The 22,340-nt window shown below is 46.6% G+C and overlaps 1 protein-coding gene across 9 annotated transcripts in view; it reads right to left on the reverse strand.

The window, feature by feature from the left end:
• The window catches only part of ANKS1A (ankyrin repeat and sterile alpha motif domain containing 1A), an 855,968-nt gene that overhangs the window by 217,578 nt on the left and 616,050 nt on the right, over positions 1-22,340 (reverse strand). The window lies entirely within an intron of this gene.

A 22,340-nucleotide genomic window follows, 5' to 3' on the forward strand; every position in this document is an offset into this window, starting at 1 on the left:
ATTAGGTAGCAGGAATACACATCCCAATGACAGAACTCACAAAACACTGGCTCGGGTATATCCAGCGAGACAATGTGCGTGCTCACACGTTACAATGAACTCTATGTTGCTGCTATATGGTATGAGCCACAACAACTGGCCAATGGTACACAGCAGAATCATTCCCTATGGCTAAGCTTGACAGCCACATTCACAGTAGGTGGACTCTGGCATGCCAACTGCCAAACATGCCTGCCACTCTGACAGGCACATTATTCCTAGCAGCTAGTCTCGACTTGGACAAATGCATGAGGATACCGTGGCCTTGTCACTCCAAGCTCAATACAACCCATGATGTGTACTGCCACATTTCAATTTTTCCCTTCTCGTCTAAACTCTCCCTTCTTCCTACTACCCACTTTACTCACTACTCTCTCTCCCTCTTTCTTCCTTCCCCACCCCCCCTCCTTTCCTCTTCTTTCTCAAATGCAAATTGTTCTGCATGCTGGTTTTCTGGTTTGACTCATGTTTACTGTTATTGCTTCTACTGTTCCATGTTTAATATATTTTTTGTTAACTGTAAAGCGCCTTGGATTAAGGCGCTATATAAAACAATCAATACAAATACAAATGAAGTGCTTGCCAGTGCAACGTGGAATGTGCTGGCAGAACACAATCCTACTGGCAAGTAAAACCCTAGCTTTAGATTGAAGACCAGGCAGACTTGGCGGCCTAAAGAATTAGAAGGTTATGTATGAGAGCTCAGTAGACAATAAATCCATCTTTAAGATCGTTTTGTAACCAATAGGATTTGGATTTCACTTTCCCTCGACACACGAAGCAGAGGTCTAAACGCAAGTGTTGAATGGCAGCAACTGTCCCTAGTAATCCAATAGTGAGGTGTATGAGAAGAAGTGAAACTATTCAAAGTCCTCGGGTGGATACAAAATAGCCTTATAGACCGAGGGAGAGGACATTCTCGCGGGATAATGACCCACCACCAAGTTATGGTTAGCTAGGGGCCATTATCCTAAGCAATAAGGACTCCTCCTGAGGGCTATAAGGCTATTAGAACATACTGGTAATAGCAGTATAGATTTTGGTGCTGTGGTTGTAAAGTAGAAAACGTTTACTGGTGAGTAAAAAATCCCAAACCTTGTTCGTAAATTAAATGCACTTTAATTTTGTATTATTTAAAAAACAAAGCTTTCTTTATAAGTTAAGCATTTTAAATGCAAACTTGGTTGAACTGGAAAAGTTTTAACTTGAGCACGCATTAGCTGCAATGTATAAAGAAATCGTTTTCTATAATAAAGTGAATGTTTTTTTTTAACATGTTTTTGCTTTCTCTTTGGTAAGGTGATTTGGTTGTTGCAGTGGGAAAACAAGATCTTCCCAGAGGGAAAGTGTTTTGCTTATGCGAAATTATACTAGGGCGTTGCAATGCTGTTTCCCTGTCTGATTTTGAAGTCAGAATATTCAGAATGCAGTTAATACCAGTTGATATTGACTGCACTCCACACATCCGATTGGCTTAGAGGAGGTCAATAACTACTACCAGATGCTAATACAAATTCTCCACGTTTGTACCCAATTGAGCGAGAATAGCAGTCATTTCCTCTGATCTACTGGAAAGATTGGATGTGGTAAAGCAATCTGTATAGTCTTTCAAGCTGTTGCGTGGAATACCAATGATGCATAATTGGAAGAAGAGTACTGCTACTACCACAACATTAAATTAAGCATTTGGCGTGATATATATCATACATACACAACAATTCAGCAAGATAAAAAAAAAAAAAGACTACACACATCAATATGCTTCAGGCATCGCTAGAAGAGGGGAAAATGAAAAACATAACCCTAGCGATGCACACAGAAGTGAAAATCAAAACATTGGTACTGGCAAATTAGGTATCACATCCATACAAGAAAACAAAGTATACATCATAGCTACATCCAAAGATCTCTCAAAAAGATGCGATTCTGTCTGCAGAAGACAAAGTCAAGCAGTGAATGCAACAAATAGGTGTTCACGCTTTTCAGACATTACACTAGAAAGAGCGAAAGAAATCGCAGATATTCAGCTGCCATTTTGGAGATGAAACACATTTTAAAACCATAAAGATGTGCATTGATGGGAAAATCAACCCATGGCACTGATAAAGAAAATGTCAGTCACACAGCAATAAGGCCATTAACTATGTCACATGAACCAGTGGCAATGATAATATTAACAGATTTGAATCTAACCGTGAATCCTGAGATCAAGCCTAGTGTAATGCTAAAAGGTGTCCAATGCTACTTGAAGATGGTGATCGGCAAACTAAGATCTTCCACCAACTGTTCGGAAATTCTATAAATAGGATCCGAGTATATTTCTCAAAAGGTAGTGATGCAGAAGGAAGTAGAGGGGTAACTGACTGAGAAACAGTATACATTTTCTATTAATGAGTTTAACAACAAAATAACAAATGTTACGATAGTGTTACCATAGGGACTACTTTAGTCCTAGTCCATATTCTCTTTTCTTCCATGTCCCTTAATGGGGACAGAACTGGTGCTTCGGACCATACAAAAACCACATAATCTTGAAAACATGCAGAGCCTCTCAGCAACGCTTGCCATTCTTCTAGGACCACCCAAGTCACGACAACTGCAATAGGGAGGAACGGTTCCATAGCTTTGCAACAACACCCTAAATAACGGCAAACAATTGTTTTAATTTGGAGGGATCCCCCTTCCCAAGCCCCCCGTTTCTACTGCCGGGTTACCCCTCCACACTACCTCACCCTCCCATATATACTTTTACTAAAACATTTTAAAAGTATGTCAATTTTATTTCCCTTTATAAACACTGCACACTGGGAGGAAAATGCGAGGGCATATGGAGGAAAGGGTACCCTCTACTTATGATAGTCAGCATGGTGAGGAACTTTTACAAACTGAAGCATCCCGTCCCATTTCCCCCATATTCATGGAAGATTTATACAGCAATGGCGCACACTGAAGGATGGCTTTTACCCAAATATATTTAGCAACACTGCTTGCCCTAAACCGTCTGGAGCGAAGGTCCACAGAGTAATGTCTTGAGATGTGAAACATCAAGTGGCCACTCTGCAGAATACAATAACGGGAAACGGTCTTTGAAATGCGACATGAGCTGGTTTGGCTTTGATGGAATTAACATACTCTCACATTTCTATGTTTTGGCAAAACAAGACACTTGCCCAGTCCTGAATGTACCCAAGTTATGAAAAATTGGTCTAAATTTCTGAACATATGTTCTATTCCGATAAAACTTCAAAGCTCATCCAATGTCCAGGCAATTAAGTTCCTTTCTACATCAGAAGAAGGGTTTGGGAAAAGGGTTGTGTGGCGAACAGGAAGAGGGACCCGGGCTACAGTGAATCATGTTTCAATGCAGGTTATTTAAATTAAAAGAAACCATGCCTATCCACCCTATCGTCATGAGGGAAGTTCCATACCTTCTAAAACAAAAACTAAGGGTGCTAGAAGTCCTGAGTCCAAATCCTAGTTGACTAACACGCCCTACCACTTTAGAAATTCTAACTAAAACGAAAAAGGGAGGATTGCACAATAGCCTCAGAATGGGTTTCTGCCTGGCCCAACTTGTAGATGACTTGTTCTTAATCTCAAAGTTCCTTTGGAAGGTATTTACACAGTTCACAGTCTTCTTTATTGTGTGTGTTGGTTAAAATACAAATATTCGCTGTATTGCTTTCTCTTCCCACTTTGGAAAAGAAGAATTCTTCTTAATAACTTTTCTTAGATTTTTTTTCAGTGATCAAATCCCTCCAAGATCACTTTAAAAACACTTCTATGTGTCCCACCTTCGTGGCACTGGGACTCTCCAAAGTCCTGTGGCTCTTTGGCAGGGTTATTGGTTCTCAGTTCAATTAATAAACGCAGGCCTTCTGCCTAATCGCATATTACAGGTTCCCGTTACATGGTAGTCTTGGCTAGCCTTGTTGCACAGTGCTCATGCGGCTTTCCGTCTGTACCACGTAGGACGTAACTCTGTCCATCAGTTACTCATGTGTTTTTTGGCTTTCCCGTCCTAGACATAAAGCTAACATATCCCTTTGACTCCTTTTTACATAGAGTCTGTCTGATTCGATTAGACTTTCGTACTGTTGCTGGCTTCCCCAGCCTTGATATACAGCGTATTTATCTCTTTCACTCTGTTGTCCCTGGGTCGTATGCCCGTTCAGTTTTATCAGACTCTCATACCTTTGTCGGTTTTGGCAATCTTGGAAACCAAAGTTCACTGCCCTCACTGCCATCCTTGGTCTGGGTGTGTTTGCTTCCCTATTGGTACTCGTCTCGTCGGCAAAGAAACTTGCTGTGTGGAGCTCGGGGCACCGGGCTCCTTTCCTTTATCTGGACTCGGCGTCCGTTGCCGGGTGCCAGGCCCACCACTGTTTCGCGCCAGCAGGGAAGACAGTTTTCCTTCTGTCTTCGTCCCTCTCTTGACCGGAGCTTCTTGCTTTGTCAGAGAGCCCGCCTCTCAGCCCTGAGCTAGCGAGTCTCGCTTTGCCCATGCCACCGCTGGCTCTGCAGCATGGGCTGGCTTACCTCTGAAAGGAGTCTTCTCTTCCATTTGCAGTCCGCATGGCTGTTATGCGTGTCATCAGAACAAAATAAAGATGTCCCTCTTGTGTGATTATGGCATTCAGACTATGTTCAGCATTGCCCGATGCAAATAGAGTGAAAGAAGGGGTTTTGTAGGTTACAGTCATGACGGGAGATACCAAAGTTTTTCCAACACCCATATAGGCAGAAAGTGGGTTTAGGACTGAGGGTTCCTTATTGGAATGTGAGTCCGTGTCCCCAAAAGGGATGTCACTCCCAGTGAGGTGCCACCTGCCCTTATCCCTAGGCAGGGTCTTGCTTAGCGGGCTCAACTCCCTAGCCTCAAAGGGGGTGGCTCAGCTCTGGGGAAGAAGGAATGAATTGTTCAGATTCATCACAGTTGGCAAACACGATTCTTCCATTGTTCTGAAAATCACAAACTGCTATGGTCAGAAAAGGTAGGAGTTTAAAGGACTACTTTGTCCCTACGAAACAGTGAAGGGTTCTTCAAACGATGTGAATTGTAGCTCTGTCTAGCTAATGTGACCGACTAGGAAAAACGCTTTTTAGGTGATCCCCGATTCTATGTGTATGAAAGGTTTACGTGCCAAAGCATTACGAGTGCATTCAAATCCCAGGAAGGGTGTGGTGGCCCGACTAGGAGAAACGTTTGAGAGCCCCTCTAGATGTCTTATTAATGCGGTTAGAAGCAAAGTTCTTCTGAATCGTGGAAGGCCACAATAAAATTTAAGTTCTGCACAATTCGATCTTCACGCCTGATCGAGCCAAACTGTTACTTACCGCTTCGTATGCTGATTGGAGCCTAGGTAAGACGACCTCGCGGAGGGAAGTAGGATTTAACAGGTTCGGGATCAACCTCCAGAGTTCCAGCTCCCCTGAATTCTGTGATTCTAAGAGGGGCTCTTTTCTACGATGTACCTCTCTCCCGTTTAAGTAAAAACCAGCAGAGATGTCCATCACCTAAAAGAGCGGGAGAACACACACCGCCGATAACCAATGCTGCAAAGAAAACACAGTATGATTAGAAGCAATCAGGCAATATGGGATTATTTAGACAATCCGATATTTCTCTAAGTACCTAGACAATGGTTGAAGTGGTGTTGGGCCTTAATTGATAAACCTACAAGAAAACCCAAGACTATGAGTATGCACAAGTGATGACCACAAACTCACTATGACTGATACAATACCCAGCAGACCTGATAAGTGGGATTCCTAGGGAAAATGGGTACCAGTTGAAAGGAAAACAACGGCAGGTACAAAACAACAAATGGGAAGGTTAGTAAGGAAGAATATACCCGGGCTGCACGAGGGTCGTACTAGTGACGGGTTGGTGCATACACTGGAAATCGTCACTTCTATGCACTCGGTTAAGGTAGAAAAGGCAAGAATAAATGATTATAGTTCCAGGAATCCGCACGTATGAGAAAGGCTGATGATTTTCAGGTAATGAACAATACAGGAGAATTGGATGAGTTTTACCTTAATTGCACAAACACAGGCCAAGCTGGCGAAGCAGTCTTGTAATGTGCAGCGTGGTACTCCGCGTAGGAAGATAGTTCAAATTGCGTAGAGTGGCAAGAAAAAGTAATCTCACCAGACAGGGCGAAAGCACAGTGGAAATCCAGGGACATTCCGAGGTTGGCAGCAGGGTTCACGGATCAGACTTGAGGAAAAAGCAAATGCAATCCAAGGACAATCCGAAGTCGGCAACAGAGTTCAAAGTCAGGTTGAAGGAACAGGCAAGGACATCCCAAGTAGACAAAGGTTGGTCGAAGATCCAGGAAGTCAAGTAATCAAGAGGAAAAAGGGAATAAGCACAGGAACGGGATGAAACCGAAGGAACGTAACGCCACAATTAGCAGCAACACGCCGCTGAGTCCCTTCGGCTTTTATGGAGCAGGGGGGGCAGAGCCTCCTTACACATTCTCTGCGCACGGGATGTCTCAGCTGATGCGACGTTCTCTGCTGCACGGCCAGACAACATGGCAACCGATACCGAAGCCACAACTAAGTTCTAGAACGCGCTTGTCCCCGTATGTGGCCACAAGAAACGGGAGGTACTGTAGGACGGGGCCGATATGTAACATCATCCGCCCCCAAAGACACCGGCCACCCCTGGCGGAATGGAATTCCTTCAAAACCTTAGGACAATGTAAATTAGCAAGAGGCTCCTGCGTACGATCCTCAGGACCAAAACCCTTCCAATCGACCAGATAAAGATAGTACCTCTGGATACGCTGTAATCCAGGATGCGAGATACCTCATATTCTTCTTCACCATCTACCACAACAGGGGATGGACGCGCCGGGAGCCTAGTGGAAGGAACAAAAGGCTTAATGAGGGAAACGTGAAAGACCGGATGTATACGCCAGGATCTGGGCAAGGACAACCGGACTGCCGCAGGATTGATGACCTTAGTAATGGAAAAAGGACCCACGAAGCGAGGCAACAACAAGCGTTTGCCGGCAATCCGTAAATTACAGGAAGACAACCACACCTTCATGCCGATCTGATAGGTAGGTGCCAGCAAACGATGTGCATCAGCTGCCTTCTTTGCACAGTCTTGGGCCCTAAGGAGATGACATTGTACATCTTTGTGCACTGGATCCAGATCGCGGTAGCAGTCACGCGCAGCCAGATTGGAATCTGGCAATGATGGAACAATTGGTAATGTTCTGGGATGACATCCATAAAGGGCAGAGAAAGGAGAAACTCCAGTAGAGGTGTGCATAGAATTATTGTACGCAAATTCGGCTAGTGGCAACGCCGTAAACCAGGTTTGTTGAAACCGGAGACAGACAGCGTAGGTATTGTTCAATAGTAGCATTCACCCTTTCAGTTTGCCCATCTGTTTGTGGATGGTAAGATGAAGAGTATCTATCATCGATTCCAAGAGAAGCCGTAAGAGCTTTCCAGAAGCGTGAAGTAAACTGTGTTCCCCTGTCGGAGACAATGACAGACGGTAGCCCAAAGTACCGAAACACATTAGACATGAACAACCTGGCCAATTCGGGTGCTGAAGGCAACCCGGAACAAGGCACAAATATAGCATACTTTGTAAAGTAGTCCACTACTACCCAAATTGTGTTGTGTCCTTGTATCTCTGGTAATTCGACAATGAAATCCATCGACACCATCTGCCAGGGTTTATATGGAACTGGTAAGGTATGTAATAACCCCACAGGTTTGGTGCTGGAAGTCTTGCATTGAGTACATATGGCACACGTTATGTAGTCTTGTACATCGCGTGCCATGGACGGCCACCAAGCCCAACGTAATGCTTCCAATGTTTTCTGGTTACCTGGATGCGCAGCAACAGGTGAATCATGAGACCACTTAAGGGCTAAAGTGCGAGCTTGACCAGGCGGAATGAAAACACGTTCCTGAATGAATGGTAAACCTTGCACCAGATCCAAGTTCAGTTCTGCAATCTCATTAGGATGAGTAGAGGCCCAATCCGTAATAACGGATCGCAAGGAGGGTTGAACAGAACAGCCACATATGACACTGTTCGGTAGAAGCAGCTTCTGTTCCGCCTGTAGGAGCCGGTCACCCGCACAAGCGCGAAAGAGAGCGTCAACTGATACCTGAGCCTTGGCAGGACGATAGTTAATAACAAATTGGTATTGTGAGAAAAACAAATGCCAACGTGCCTGCCTGGCAGTGAGACATTTCATGGATTTGAAGGCCAACAAACTCCTATGTTCTGAATAAACGGTTACAGGGTGTCGAGCACCAAGAAGATGATGCCTCCATTCCAAGAAGGCATCCCTGATGGCCATAAGTTCACATTCTGTAATTGAGTAATTTCTCTCATATGGTGTCAACTTGCGAGAGAAGTAAGCCAGAAAGGCCAGAAAATTAGCCCATTGGCTCCCAATGAAGGAAAGGATCGTCTTCAAAGCCCCGACACTGACCCACAAGTGCATGTACCTCACTGCTCCTTCCTACCTCTCACAAAGGATCAACCCCGTCTCCACTACAAGGCCAATCAGATCACTGTATACCAATATGCTCTCTGTGCCATTAGTACAAAGAGCCAGAGCGGGCGGATCCAGCTTCCCTTATCTCGCACCCACTCACTGGAATGCCCTACTTCCCACTATCCGAGGTGAGGCCTCCCTCACCACCTTCCGCAAAGCCTTGAAAACCATCCTCTTCACATTGAAAGGGGCCCCTAGGGGTCCCTTACATCTATGGAAACAAGGCGAGTGACCACACACGATAGATACGCCAGACACAAGGTTTTATTCCCAAAGCTAGGGTTTATTGCAAAGCAAAAGTCTCAGTTGGCCAACTCGGTCTCACGCCCCGCGACATGTATCTCTAGACCTCGAGGGAAGCAAGAGAGTGAATTACGTACATCAGTTACATATATACAAAATGCATATCAAACAATCAGCTATGACAGGTTTAACATCCCCCTTTATTGGGTTTCTTTGAACTTGGTGTGATGATGGACACTTTCGACAACTATGACCCCTTCAAATATCTATTCCAGTAACAATTTGCAATTTGTGAGTGCGGAGGCATCGTTCAGTTGTTGAACAGAACACAGCGCTTCTGTTCTTGGAAGCGAGCCTCATGCGGGGGAAGAGTTGCATTCCAGACCTTGCTATCTATGAGGTGCTAACGTGTCCTGGGAGCTGACATGCTCTAACGGGGCTCAGCAAAGGGGGGCCGTAAGAAGAGCATAATTCAAGCCTTTAGCTGCTTTATTCTAACATATTCTACCATATAACGAGACTGGCTGGCAGCTGCGAAATGATTAAATGCCCTGCAGCACTGCTTCAAGGCTACATTCGGGAGGGAGCCGGGCATTCTTCCTGGCGCTGCCTACGTTGTGTTTCAACAAACCTTTGTTATCTTCGCGGCACTGCGACCTTGTCCTTTCACGTGCAGACAACAATGTTTTACAGTCGAGCAGTGTAAGCAGAAAATGTACTGCAAAGCAATAAGAACAGAAAGCAATGAGCAATGGTTAGAAAACAAAATGGCGATTCTTGTTACATCAAAATGGCCGTTCATTGGCAAACTCGGAAACCTATATTCTGTCATATCGTGCATGAGACTGTTGGCCCACGGCCATCAGAATACGTTTGCCGTCACATATGAGAGGTATCCATTTTTCTAGACTGACAACATAAGGCCCTACACATCAGCATGAATACTTATCATATGAACCGTTGCACAAGTTGCAATATAATGACTATGTGCAAAATCTGTAACAACAGTATGATGTTTTGTAGTATTCACAATGTGTCAACGACCGCTACCATGCCTGTACCTGTGTAAATTCTTGCAAGTAACAGCACCTCAATGCCCCTGGGCTGCTTGCGCGCTATATAAATATAAATACAGCGATGGGATGTACGTCGGCCGAAAGAGAGCATTGTTGTGATAAAACAGCACCAACTGCATAACCTGAGGCATCCGCTTCTACAAAGAACGGAAGATCCGGGTCTGGATGCATAAGAACAGGAGCAGTAGTGAAAGCAGATTTCAATTGATCAAATGCTTTCTGTGCCTCTGGTGACCATACATATGAGACTTTGGCACTAGTCAGGGAGGTCAGAGGAGCTGACAGATCAGAAAAGGCATTCACAAAGCACCTATAAAAATTAGCAAAACCTAAGAAAGACTGTAGGGCCTTAACTGATTTAGGTATAGGCCAGTCTAAGATAGCCTTCACTTTGGATTGACTCATCCGAACCCCATGGGCAGTTAAATCGTACCCCAAGAACTCTACTTCGCAGACATGGAAGATGCACTTTTCTGCTTTTACCAACAATTTATGATCTCGCAGGCGTTGAAGCACAGTTTTGACATGTTGGACATGTTCGGTGAGATTCTGTGAGTAAATTAGAATGTCGTCTAAATATACCACGACGTATTGATCTAAAACACTGAGGAAAATGTCATTCATGAAAGCCTGAAAAGTGGCCGGGGCATTGCAAAGCCCGAAGGGCATCACCAGGTATTCGTATAGACCATCCCGTGTTTTAAATGCGGTCTTCCATTCGTCCCCTTCTCTCATGCTTACCAAGTTGTACAATCCTCTAAGGTCAAGTTTCGTAAAAACCTGCGATTAACCCAACTGATCGAGGAGAACAGATCAACGGAAGGGGATATTGGTTCTTTATTGTTACCGCGTTCAAGGCGCGATAATCAATACAAGGACGCAGGTCTCCTTTTTTCAGAACAAAGAAGAGAGGAGAAGCAACTGGAGACTTTGATGGGCGTTTAAAGCCCATAGCAAGTTCTTTGTCTATGTACTCCTTGAGTACGACATCTTCTTTGAGAGTGAGGGAATACACTCTCCCAGCTGGTATCCTTCCGCCTAGTACAAGATCTATTGGACAGTCATAGACCCGATGTGGTGGTAGTGTTTCTGCCATTTCTTTGTCAAATACGTCCATGAATTCTGCATACTGAGATGGGACCACGGGTGTGGAAGATCTAGTGATCGCCCCAATATGCATGGAAAGAGGGGCTAGTGCTCTAGCCGAACCGTCTTGGGTTATCCCAAGCAATGAAGTGCATTGGGTATTACAAATGGTTGACAGGAATGGGATCTGGTTCGTTGACCAGTCAATGGCAGGGTTGTGAAATTGCAACCACGGAATACAAAGAATGAGTTTATATGCTGGAGCCTTGATAATGTCAAAGGAGATTTCTTCCATATGTCCAAGTACTCATAATTAAAGGAACCGTCTGACGGGGTGACCTGGCCAGAAGCAAGAATAGAGCCGTCTACGACATTGACAGTTTCAGGGTGTTTTTTGCAGAGTAAGGGTATTCCTGACTCAGAGACGTAACATTGATCAATATAATTGCCTGTTGCACCGGAATCTATTATCGCTGTAGCTTTTAATGACAATCCCTGGGTCGAGGAAAATTCAACAGCGAGACAAAAAAGCTGAACAAGATTCTGCAAAGGTGAGTCCAGAGTAAAACATCCCGACGTAGGGACTCCATCTACTGTCGGGATTTGGAGTTTCCCGCCTTGCGTTTGGGTTTTTTAGGACACTTGGGTAACAAATGATCTGAAGCTCCGCAGTACATACACAAGTTGTGTGACCTGCGATATTCCCGTTGAGCAGGCGTCAGTGGACCCCTAACCGCTCCCATCTGCATGGGTTCAGGGGCAGGTAGGTTTGTGGACGTGGGTTCAGCTGCTGCCGGGGCGAACACAGTTCTTTTTTCCCCCCGCGTCTTTCGGCCTTACGGGCATCAATTTGGAGGACTAACACAAGTAATTCTCCAAATGCAGTGGGAACGACTGGAACAGTGGACAAAATGTCCTTCAGTTCGTCAGATAAACCTTGATAGAAGAGTGCTGATTTCTTCTCTTCAGGCCAGTCAGTTTCGGCAGCCAACTGATTAAAGCGGGATAAATAAACCAGTAGGGTGTTATTCCCCTGTCAGTGTTTCAGTAACTCCAGGTCGGTGGCTTGAGTGGTGTATTTCGTATCAAATACTTTACTCATCATGGTGAGAAGGGCATCACAATTATAGAGCGCATGACTGTTAGACTCCAACAATGGATTTGCCCGTGCGGCTGCAGTACCACCTAGGAGTGACAATACAAACGCGGCCTTAGTGGTGGAAGAGGGAAAAGAGGCCGGGCGACAGAGGAAGTGCAATTTGCATTGATTGACGAAAGTTCTGTAATGCTTGGGATCACCCAGAAAAAAAAGTTCTGGGGGGGGGGGGGGGGGGGGGGCCAGAGGAAACTGAGTGGTAAGCATTACCGGAGCTGACTCCTGACTGGGAGCTGGAAACCCGGACCCCGAAGCCCTAGCTGTAGTGCCACTGGGTAATGAGACTGGAGTAGTCACCAAAGACTGAATAGCGTCCACCTGTAGACATTTTTATAGGCTGCTAATTCTGTTACTTACCGCTCCGTATGCTGATTGGAGCCTAGGTAAGACGACCTCGCGGAGGGAGGTAGGATTTAACAGGTTCGGGTTCAGCCTCCAGAGTTCCAGCTCCCCTGAATTCTGTGATTCAGGCTTCCTCTAAGAGGGGCTCTTTTCTACGATGTACCTCTCTGCCGTTTAAGTAAAAACCAGCAGAGATGTCTATCGCCTAAAAGAGCGGGAGAACACACACCGCCAATACCCAATGCTGCAAAGAAAACGCAGTATGATTAGAAGCAATCAGGCAATATGGGATTATTTAGACAATCAGATATTTCTCTAAGTACCTAGACAATGGTTGAAGTGGTGTTGGGCCTTAATTGATAAACTTACAAGAAAACCCAAGACTATGAGTATGCACAAGTGATAACCACAAACTCACTATGACTGATACAATACCCAGCAGACCTGATAAGTGGGATTCCTAGGGAAAATGGGTACCAGCTGAAAGGAAAACAACGGCAGGTACAAAACAACAAATGGGAAGGTTAGTAAGGAAGAATATACCCGGGCGGCACGAGGATCGCACTAGTGACGGGTTGGTGCATACACTGGAAAGCGTCACTTTCTATGCACTCGGTTAAGGTAGAAAAGGCAAGAATAAAAGATAGTTCCAAGAATCTGCACGTATGAGAAAGGCTGATGATTTTCAGGTAATGAACAATACAGGAGAATTGGATGAGTTTTACCTTAATTGCACAAACGCAGGCCAAGTTGGCGAAGCAGTCTTATAATGTGCAGCGTGGTACTCCGCGTAGGAAGATAGTTCAAATTGCGTAGAGCGGCAAGAAAAAGTAATCTCACCAGACAGGGTGAAAGCACAGTGGAAATCCAAGGACAGTACGAGGTCGACAGCAGGGTTCACGGATCAGACTGGAGGAAAAAGCAAATGCAATCCAAGGACAATCCGAAGTCGGCAACAGAGTTCAAAGTCAGGTTGAAGGAACAGGCAAGGACATCCCAAGTAGACAAAGGTGGGTCGAAGATCCAGGAAGTCAAGTAATCAAGAGGAAAAAGGGAATAAGCACCGGAACGGGATGAAACCGAAGGAACGTAACGCCACAATTAGCAGCAACACGCCGCTGAGTCCCTTCGGCTTTTATGGAGCAAGGGGGCGGAGCCTCCTTACGCGTTCTCTGCGCCGCACGGGACGTCTCAGCTGATGCGACGTTCCCTACTGCACGGGCAGACGCCATAGCAACCGATACCGAAGCCACAACAAAGTTCTAGAACGCGCCCCGTATGCTCCCGTATGTGGCCACAAGAAACGGGAGGTACTGCAGGACGGGGCCTATATGTAACACAAACTAATCAAGGAGGACAAACCCTGACCCAGTGACTCTTTCAAAGGATGTGCCATTTTTGATGTACCAGTGACAGAACATTGTCCGTTTACTATGGTACCAAGCCCTTGTATACAGCTTCTTAGCACCTCAATGATGGCCATGTTAGACTCCTTCCTAAATGTTTAGTGGTATTGCCCTCAAATCCATGCTGCCAAGTTCAGCGACTGAGTGGACTGGTAGAGAAGTGACAGTCCCACTTACTGGCTGAGCAGACCTAGATACTGAGAAAGTAGCATTAGAGGGGCTAAGGTCTGTGCTAGAATCTCTAACAACCAAACCTTGGTCAGCCAATGATGGGCTAGCCATATATAAACGCAGTTCCTGGACTAACTGGATTTCCTCAAGACCTTTTGTACCAGAAGAATTCGAGGGAATGCATAGGTTCTCGTGCGGTCTCAAGTCATAGCTTCCAATAATGAAAGTTGTCTATGAGGCAGGCAGCTGTCATATGGAGCTGGGATGAGTTGCATACCAGTCTTAAGGGAGTACCCCATAGCTGAAATATTGAATGTACAATGGTGTCTGAAAACACCCACTCCTGTGGTTTGATGATTAAAACAGCTTAGTTTATCAGCATGTATATTGCTCTCTCCTGCCAGATGTGTCGCAAGATGGGAAATACCATGCTTAAGTGCCCAATTCCACGGGAAAATGGCTCATCAACATAACTGAGGTGTCCTGATTGCTGCCCCCTTTTTAAATCTAAAACAGAGTGGTAACAAAAATCACAACCTCTTTGTTCCTCAACAGGGGATGGAAGGCTTTGTTTGGGGTCAGGAAGTCTGCTTTAGCTTCCAGAACATTTATATGCAGGAGATATATTGCAAATTCTATTAGTCGTGAATGTGTAGGTTACTCAGGATAGCGTTCTGCCCGAACAAAAATGTATGTCATCATAGTTAAAATTACCATGGGTTTATGAAAGGTAAGGCTCATCAAGAGTTGGACTTCGAAGCCAGCAGAGAAGATCCTGCCAGGTAGAAGTTTTTACAGTTGGTGTTAGTCCGACGTCAAGTAGTAAATAAGGGTTGAAATAGTTTGGAAACTGACAGTCTCACCACGCTGATTCGCATACGACCAAACCATGGCAGAAAATAAAACAGATGTCAATGTGTGAAGGATCATTGGTACCTGGACATACAGGATAGGGATGCGACAGGAACCCCTGTGTCAATGATTTTTTACCTTGGAAGTAAACAACTTGCACTACTCTGGACCAATTACTAGTTGGTGGCCTTTGCAAAGCATGCCAGTAAACCAGATTCACAAGCCATGGAAAGTATATATGTATATGGTGTACATTACTTACCATAATCATATTTCTGATGCTTGCATTCACGTGCTTTGCATAGGCCGCCATCTAGTGGAAGCTGCTGAGTATTGTACATGAAGTTTTCGAAGTTCGAAACAGGACGTCGACAGAGCGCAACTAGAATACTATCCCTAGTATGACCTACCGGGTTGCCCATGATCCCTCGCACGTCGAGGTCCCTCAGATTATTTGTTTCTGACCAGGTGGAGTGTAAGTTGTAAGCGTGGAGTGTAGTTAGACACCATGAGGTTTGAAAGATCTATGTTTTTTCCCCAAGAACCTTTAACTCCAAGAGGGGAGGAAGGGCGTGCACAAGTCCAAGCAGATACAAGCATCAGAAATACGATTACGCTGAGTAATTTATACCTTTTGAGGCTTGTGGATCTACTTCGAATCACATGCATAGATTGGCTGAAGGTGTGTACGGAACTCCAAGTGGCAGCCTTGCAAATGGCATCTAGTGGTACATTTGCTATGGAGGCTAAAGATGCCTCTGCGCCGCAAAGTTCTCTTAGCAAGAGAATAACACAGCTGGATGCAGTTGATAATCCATTTTGAAATTGCTGCTTTAGAGATGTGGTCCCCTCTTCTACCAGCGGCTATAGATACGAAAAAATTAATTTGTTTGACCGATAGGATTTGTCTTTTTTTTTCTTTAACTTGATTTTATTAGCATTTTTTAAACAGATCCAGACATTTTCCTAGTATCAAACACTTACATAGAAAGCCTTAAATGCCAATAACAGACTAGATCCCCTCTTTCCTCCCCTCCTCCCCCACACCCTCACTGACCACAACATTTTGCACAATGGTGAAAGGTATCTCCGATAAGGTCTCCGTTCCGAAGGTCATTATACTGTCTTAACAAACCCCTCTTTGGCTCCCTCTCCCGGGTCCTCCCCACAACCACCTCCTTGGCATGACAGTCTTCCCCCACACCATATGGCCCCTCTCCTCTGTGTTAGTGCACTTGGCTGCTTTCCTCTAGCCCCCATTTAAGCAGTAGGGCTGAGCATTTGGCAAGGTATTCCTCCATTCTATCATTCACCACCGCCGTGAGCTTTTCCATGAGCATCATGCTTTGTACTTTTCCTTCCCACACCTCTTTCGTACAGAGCCTTTCCATTTTCCACCATTGGGCTATAGCCAGTCTCCCCGCTCTTAACATGGCTTCCCACATCTTCGGGAGTCTGTTCTTCCCTATCTTTTTGCAGGCACCTTAATAGAGCAACTGCAGAGGGTCTAGGTCCAACCCCACTCCCGTTACCTCTTCCATCTAGCTCAACACCTCTTTCCAATAAACCTGCATTTTGGGTCACCACCACCACATATGTGCAAGTGTTCCTCAACTACCACGCCCCGTGGGCAAAATGGGGCTACCCCCTGAAACATTTTAGACAATTTCACCGGGTCCCTATGCCAGCCTGTTAACATTTACAAGTATGCTCTACTGAGGAGGTGAATAGCCCTTCCTGGAAGACCACTCTGTATATCTGCAACCCTTCCTCCTCAGTGATCCTTCCCCTTCCCCTCCCCCACCAGCTCCTACCAGTACCTCTGGTAATTTTGCCTCCCCTGTAAGTGGGTTCTGTTCATTGCCTTGTACAATTTGGATAGTATTCCCTTCTGTGATACTGATTGGTCCAGTACCTTTTCCAATGAGGTTAGTTCTCTTGACCACCTCTTCCCCCCGCCCCTCGCTTAGGATCAGTCAACATGCCTTTAATACAAAGGTAGTCAAAGATTGTAATGAGTCCTCTCCCAGCCTGTCACACACCTTGTCCCTTTCCTGGAAGCTCCCCCCCTCGGAAAGTTGTCCCACCCTGCATCTGGCCACTTCTGGTGAGAATGTGAAGCCCCACTTCAAACGGAGGCACCAATATTGAGGACATCAGGCAGGGCCATGACGCGTACCCGCGTGTTGTAGTTGAATCTTTCCAGATGGACCAAAAGACTCCCAACATAGGGTGCGATCTCATTAGGTCCAGAACTAACCTTGGCGGGGACCAGAGATAATCTCTAACCTTCAGGGGATGGGCTATCAGATCCTCCACATAGGTCCAGTAGGTCCTTGGGTCTTCCCGTCCTCCCTCATATGCTCCAGCATCGCTCTAATTTGACAATACTTTCGGATGTCCGTGAACCCAAATACCCGCTCTCTCTTGGCAGGGTTAGTGCCGCCATCTTCACTTGGGGGTCTTATTGCCCAATATAAACCTTTGGAGCTCGCCTGTGACTTCTCTGAAGAACTGTCCGGGAGCTGATTCCAGATGGCTGTAAACGGATACAGCAGCCTAGGTAATACATTCATTTCTATAGCTGTCATTAGTCCGTACCAAGTCAATATTAGAGGGTTCCATCGCATTAGGTCTGCCTTTAGCAGTGTGCGGAAGGGCTGATAGTTAGCCCTCACCAATTTCACTGAAGTCCGTCGTCACCCATATGCCCAAGTATCTAATGCATTCCCGGGGGACATTCAAACCGAGGCAACTTCTTTTGTGTCTAGGAACGGGCTCTGTGGTAATAGCAGCAGTATGGCAGATTTCCCCACGTTAGTTTTGAGCCCCGACAAAAGACTGTACTCCGCTATCTGGGACATTAGTGCGGGGAGGGAGACCTGTATGTTTGGTATGCAAATACATAGTTGGTGAACAACGAGATCTTGGATTCCAGTTCTCCCCCCGTGATTCCCTTGATCTGGTCGTTCACCCGTATTGCAATTGCTAAGGGCTCCATCTATCTGCACCCTGGCCCTGGGCCTATTGTAAAATGCTGTCACCCATCGCAGTAAATTCGTTCCCAACCCCATCTTCCTCAGTACCTTCATCATGAATGGCCACTCGACCCTATCAAAGGCCTTCTCCGAGTCCAACGTCACTAGGCATGCGTCCATCTCTCCCGTTTGTACCCCGCGGATTAGGTTGATGGTTTTCCTAATATTATCTGACCCTTGCCTTCCCTTGATGAATCCCACCTGGTTCCCGTGTACTAGTAGCGGCATACTTCCCCTCCAGTCTTGTTCCCAGTATTTGCACGTCACCATTGAGGAGGGAGATTGGCCTAGAAAGGGAGCATCTAGTTTGATCTTTCCCTTCCTTTGGGATCACCACAATGACCAACCATCATCGTGGGCGCGGGGGGAGAGGGGATTGATATTCTCCCTCCAGGCATGCATTGAATACCATCGCTAAGCATGGAGCCAGTAGGGATTTAAATAGTTTGTATAATTTTATTGTGAAGCCATCCTTCCCTGGGGCAGATCCTGATTTCATTCCCGCAATTGCCTTCATGACTTCCTCTGTGGATATGGGGTTATCTAGGACCTCCGCTATCTCCCTGGGGAGACCTGGATTGGCAGTTTTTTCAGAAAATCTTCTATTTGGGCCTCCTCCCCCACCCAATCTGATGCATAAAGCGTTTTGTAGTACTCCACAAACTTGTTCCCAATGCCCAAGACGTCATGCAAGTATCTATTGTTCTCCATCCTTATACTCCCGAAGGTCCTCCTCTTTTGTTCTTCTCTCAGTCTCCATGCCAAAATCTTATCTGCTCTGTCTCCCTTCTCATGATATTTCTGTTTCAAGAACAGAAGTTTTTTTTTCTGTTTCCTGCGTCAATATTGCATTCAGTTGGGTTCTATATTTACGGAGCTCTTTCGCCTTGGCAGGCGACACACATTGCCCCTGGATACCTCCTGGTTGTATTTCCTCTATCTTTCTGCAGAGCTTTAACTCCTTCTCCTCCGTTTTTCTGCATCTATTCTCATCAGGTTCCCTCTTATGGTGGCCTTGAAACTGTCCCACCTCCCCCGTGTCATTAAACAAGAAGTATTCTTTGATTCCCCTTAGCAGCTCCTGTTGGACCTCTTTATCCTTAAGCAGGAAGTCATTGCACCTCCAGCTCCCTCAGGCATCTTCAAATCCCCCGTATCGACTTATCGCGACCATGTCATGGTCCGAGCATGGCACTGGTATTGCATGAGACCATAATACCTCATCTCTCAGGCTTCTATCCATGAGGATTAAGTCTATTCTCGAGAAGGAATCGTGGACTGCTGAATAGTAGGTGCAGGGCATATCCCCAGCTGGCACCGGGCAGAGGGAATCACACAGTCCCAATACCTCATTTAGCCTTTTAAACTGCTCTGATTCCCTTGGATTGGTTATATTCCCTTGTTCCCCGCCCATCCTCTTGCGATCCCTCTGTGGGTCCAACACCATATTGAAGTTCCCTCCTACCACCAGTTGACCCTCTGCAAATTAAATCAATTCATCTCAGACTTTCTCCCAGAAATCACATTGCTGTAGATTCGGGCGTATATTGAGTCTATCGTGAATTTAACTCCCTGCAGCAGACTTTTTGCAATCACGTATCACCCATTTGGGACAGCCAGGGACTCGTCAATCGCAAAGCTCAACCTACCCGACACCAAGATTGCTACCCCACACCTCTAACATCCGAGGCCATGATCAGTTCAATGACTGCCCGGGAGCATAGTTTGTGTTCCCCTCCCCTTTTCCAGTGCGTTTCCTATAGACACATCAATCTAGGTTGGACCTCAAATTCACGTAGCACCATAGATCTTTTAGCGGGTGAGTTGAGGCCCTGGGTGTTAAGGGAGTCTATACCCATCGCACGTTGGCCAGACATCTCCTTGGTTCCCCTATGACCCTTCGTTCCCCTCCCTCTTGAGACAAAAACCCATTTGGGACCCTTTAAACTGGGTCACCACTCTACACCACTGCTGTGAAACAACCTTTTGAAAGAACTCCCCCTCTGCCCCCCCCTCGCAACCTCCATGCCTCCCTTTGGCATACAACCCCATCCGGATCCATATCCTCCAATGAGAGTGAATCACCAGTGGATCCTACCCCCGGGCCTGGTTCTTGCACTCTTCCCCTTTTGAGCCCCCAATTTCCAGTCTCCCCCCCAATCCGGATTTAGACATTGAAGCACTACATTGTACCCCCCACCCCGGTTTCTTTACTCAACAGGGGCCCACCTGTGGTGGCACAAGCTACCTGTATTTTCTGGCACCTGGGACTTTACGTCTATTGGGGCCCTTCACACGCCATTGTCTGTGTTCTGGGCCTTTTTCGTCGTCGAGCTGCTTTGGTCAGTGCCCTTCCAGCAGTTCTTGCGTGACCCTCTTTATGTCCTTCTCGGTCACAAGTTCATAATTGTAGCCCTCCAATTCAAAGGATATTGAGGAGGGGAATCCCCACCTATATCTCACCCACTTCTCGGTAAGCCACTTTGTGAGGGAGGCACAGTCGCCTCTTCGCCAGGGTCAGAGCGGATAAGTCTTGATAGATTACCACCTGCGTATTGCCTAGGGCCATGGCTTTCATGCCCTTTGCCTTCTCAAGAATTTTGGGTCTGTCCTGGTTATTATGGAACTGCACCAGTACTGAGCATGGTCCCCTCCCTGTTGCTCCCGCTCTATGCACCCTTTGCAGTTTAGGCTCATCCATGTTGTCCTCACGAACAGGGTTTTTACCACCTCATGTATGATTCTCCGCAGGTCCCCCTCTGTTTCTCCATCTTTTTCCGGGATCCCAAAAAATCTCAAGTTATTCCTTCTCTCTCGATTTTCGAAGTCGTCCATCTTCAGTGTTACTTCATCCTCTCTCCTCTCCAATTCTGCTATCCTCATGTCCATCTGGGTTTCCAGGGTTCTGAGGGATGTCCGATTGTGTTCGACCGCCTGTAGTCTTTCGTCCATCTCATCTATTCTCACATTTATTCTGTCAACTTTTCCTCCGATATCTGGTCTCATTCCTCTGATCTCCTCTTGGAGAGAGGAAATGCCTCTCTTGGTGGGCATTGCATCGCTCCCTCCTTCCAACTTGTTGGGGTTGGGTATTGTCTTCCCCTCAGTAGGTTTCTGGTACTCAAAGTGCTTTAGTTGTGCTTTTCAGTCCATGGGGAGGTCAAGAGCCCCGAAGGATTTGGGGGCTGTTCAGTTCTTGTTGGTTTCAGGGCCCTATTCCCCCACTTCCGTGGAGCCAGGTGTCGAGTGCCTTTGTTTCTGTCTATGCACATGGTCTGGTCGGGGGGCCTATGGATGGCCGCTGTGAATGGAGGGGGGGGGACTCATGGATGGAGGGGGACTAGTGTGATGGAGCCCCCCTCTATGTCCTAGGTTGCTAAGGGCCAGTCGCTGCCAATTTTTGTGGGCTCCTCCACGCTCCCAACAATCAGATCCTTGATAGGGCGGGCACACGCCCCAGGAAGGTGTCCCGGGGGCCCTCACTCTGGGCAGGTCTAATCCGCTGTGCAAGAGTTCCTCTGGGCATGCTGGGGAAGTGGCTGCGCTCCTGTTTGATTTGCTGCCCTCACTACGTCCTCTACTTCCCCACCCAGCGTTGTTGCCTTTCTTGGGGGTCGTCAGGGTTATTCTATGGGCCCTCTCTGAGGTGGGCATACATCCCAGTGGCAAGACTGTTGGGCCCTCACCTCCACCCGAATACCCCCTACCCCCCAAGCGGGCCGGGGTCCATCCACAATCCGCCTCTGCTTTCGCCACCAGAGGTTAGCCTTCACCGCCCGGCTTCGGTGAATCCCTTCTCCTGTTCCGCTCTGCAATCCTGCTTCTGACTGGTCTCTCCTGCTGCGCACGTCATTCCACGCTGCAGCCAGGTCACGTAACGTTTCTGAGTTGTAGGCGCTGGACACACTATTCACTTGTTCTCCAAAACGACATTGCGGTTTTGCCTGTGCTTTCGCCCCCAGGTGCCTCTGCCCGTTCTCTAGCTGGGGGGCACAGTTTTCTGGGTGGGGGGTGCAGCAAAGTGGGGGCTCATTCCACTTTCGTCGGCCTCAGGCGGGAGGGCTACGCAACTGCTTCCATCATGTCTTTGTGTATAACCACAAAGGTGTCTTGTACTGACATAGCCTGTAGTTCACAAACCTTTTTGATAGAGGTAATGGCTATGAGAAAGGTAGTTTTGTATGTCAGATATTTAAGGCTGGCCTTCTGCATTGGCTCAAAGGGGGCCCCCATGAGCCTTGCAAGTACGATATTGAGATCACGGCCGGGAGTAGGATTACAAATCAGAGGGTATTGTTTAGCACCCTCCATGAAGGCTTTAACAATTGACACCTTCCACCACAAAGTTTTACTCCGAGATGTGGTGCAGGTGGAGGGAGACGCTAGGT

Source organism: Ambystoma mexicanum, chromosome 13 (assembly GCF_040938575.1).
Source record: "Ambystoma mexicanum isolate Mex_15411 chromosome 13, UKY_AmexF1_1, whole genome shotgun sequence".
Taxonomy (NCBI): domain Eukaryota; kingdom Metazoa; phylum Chordata; class Amphibia; order Caudata; family Ambystomatidae; genus Ambystoma; species Ambystoma mexicanum.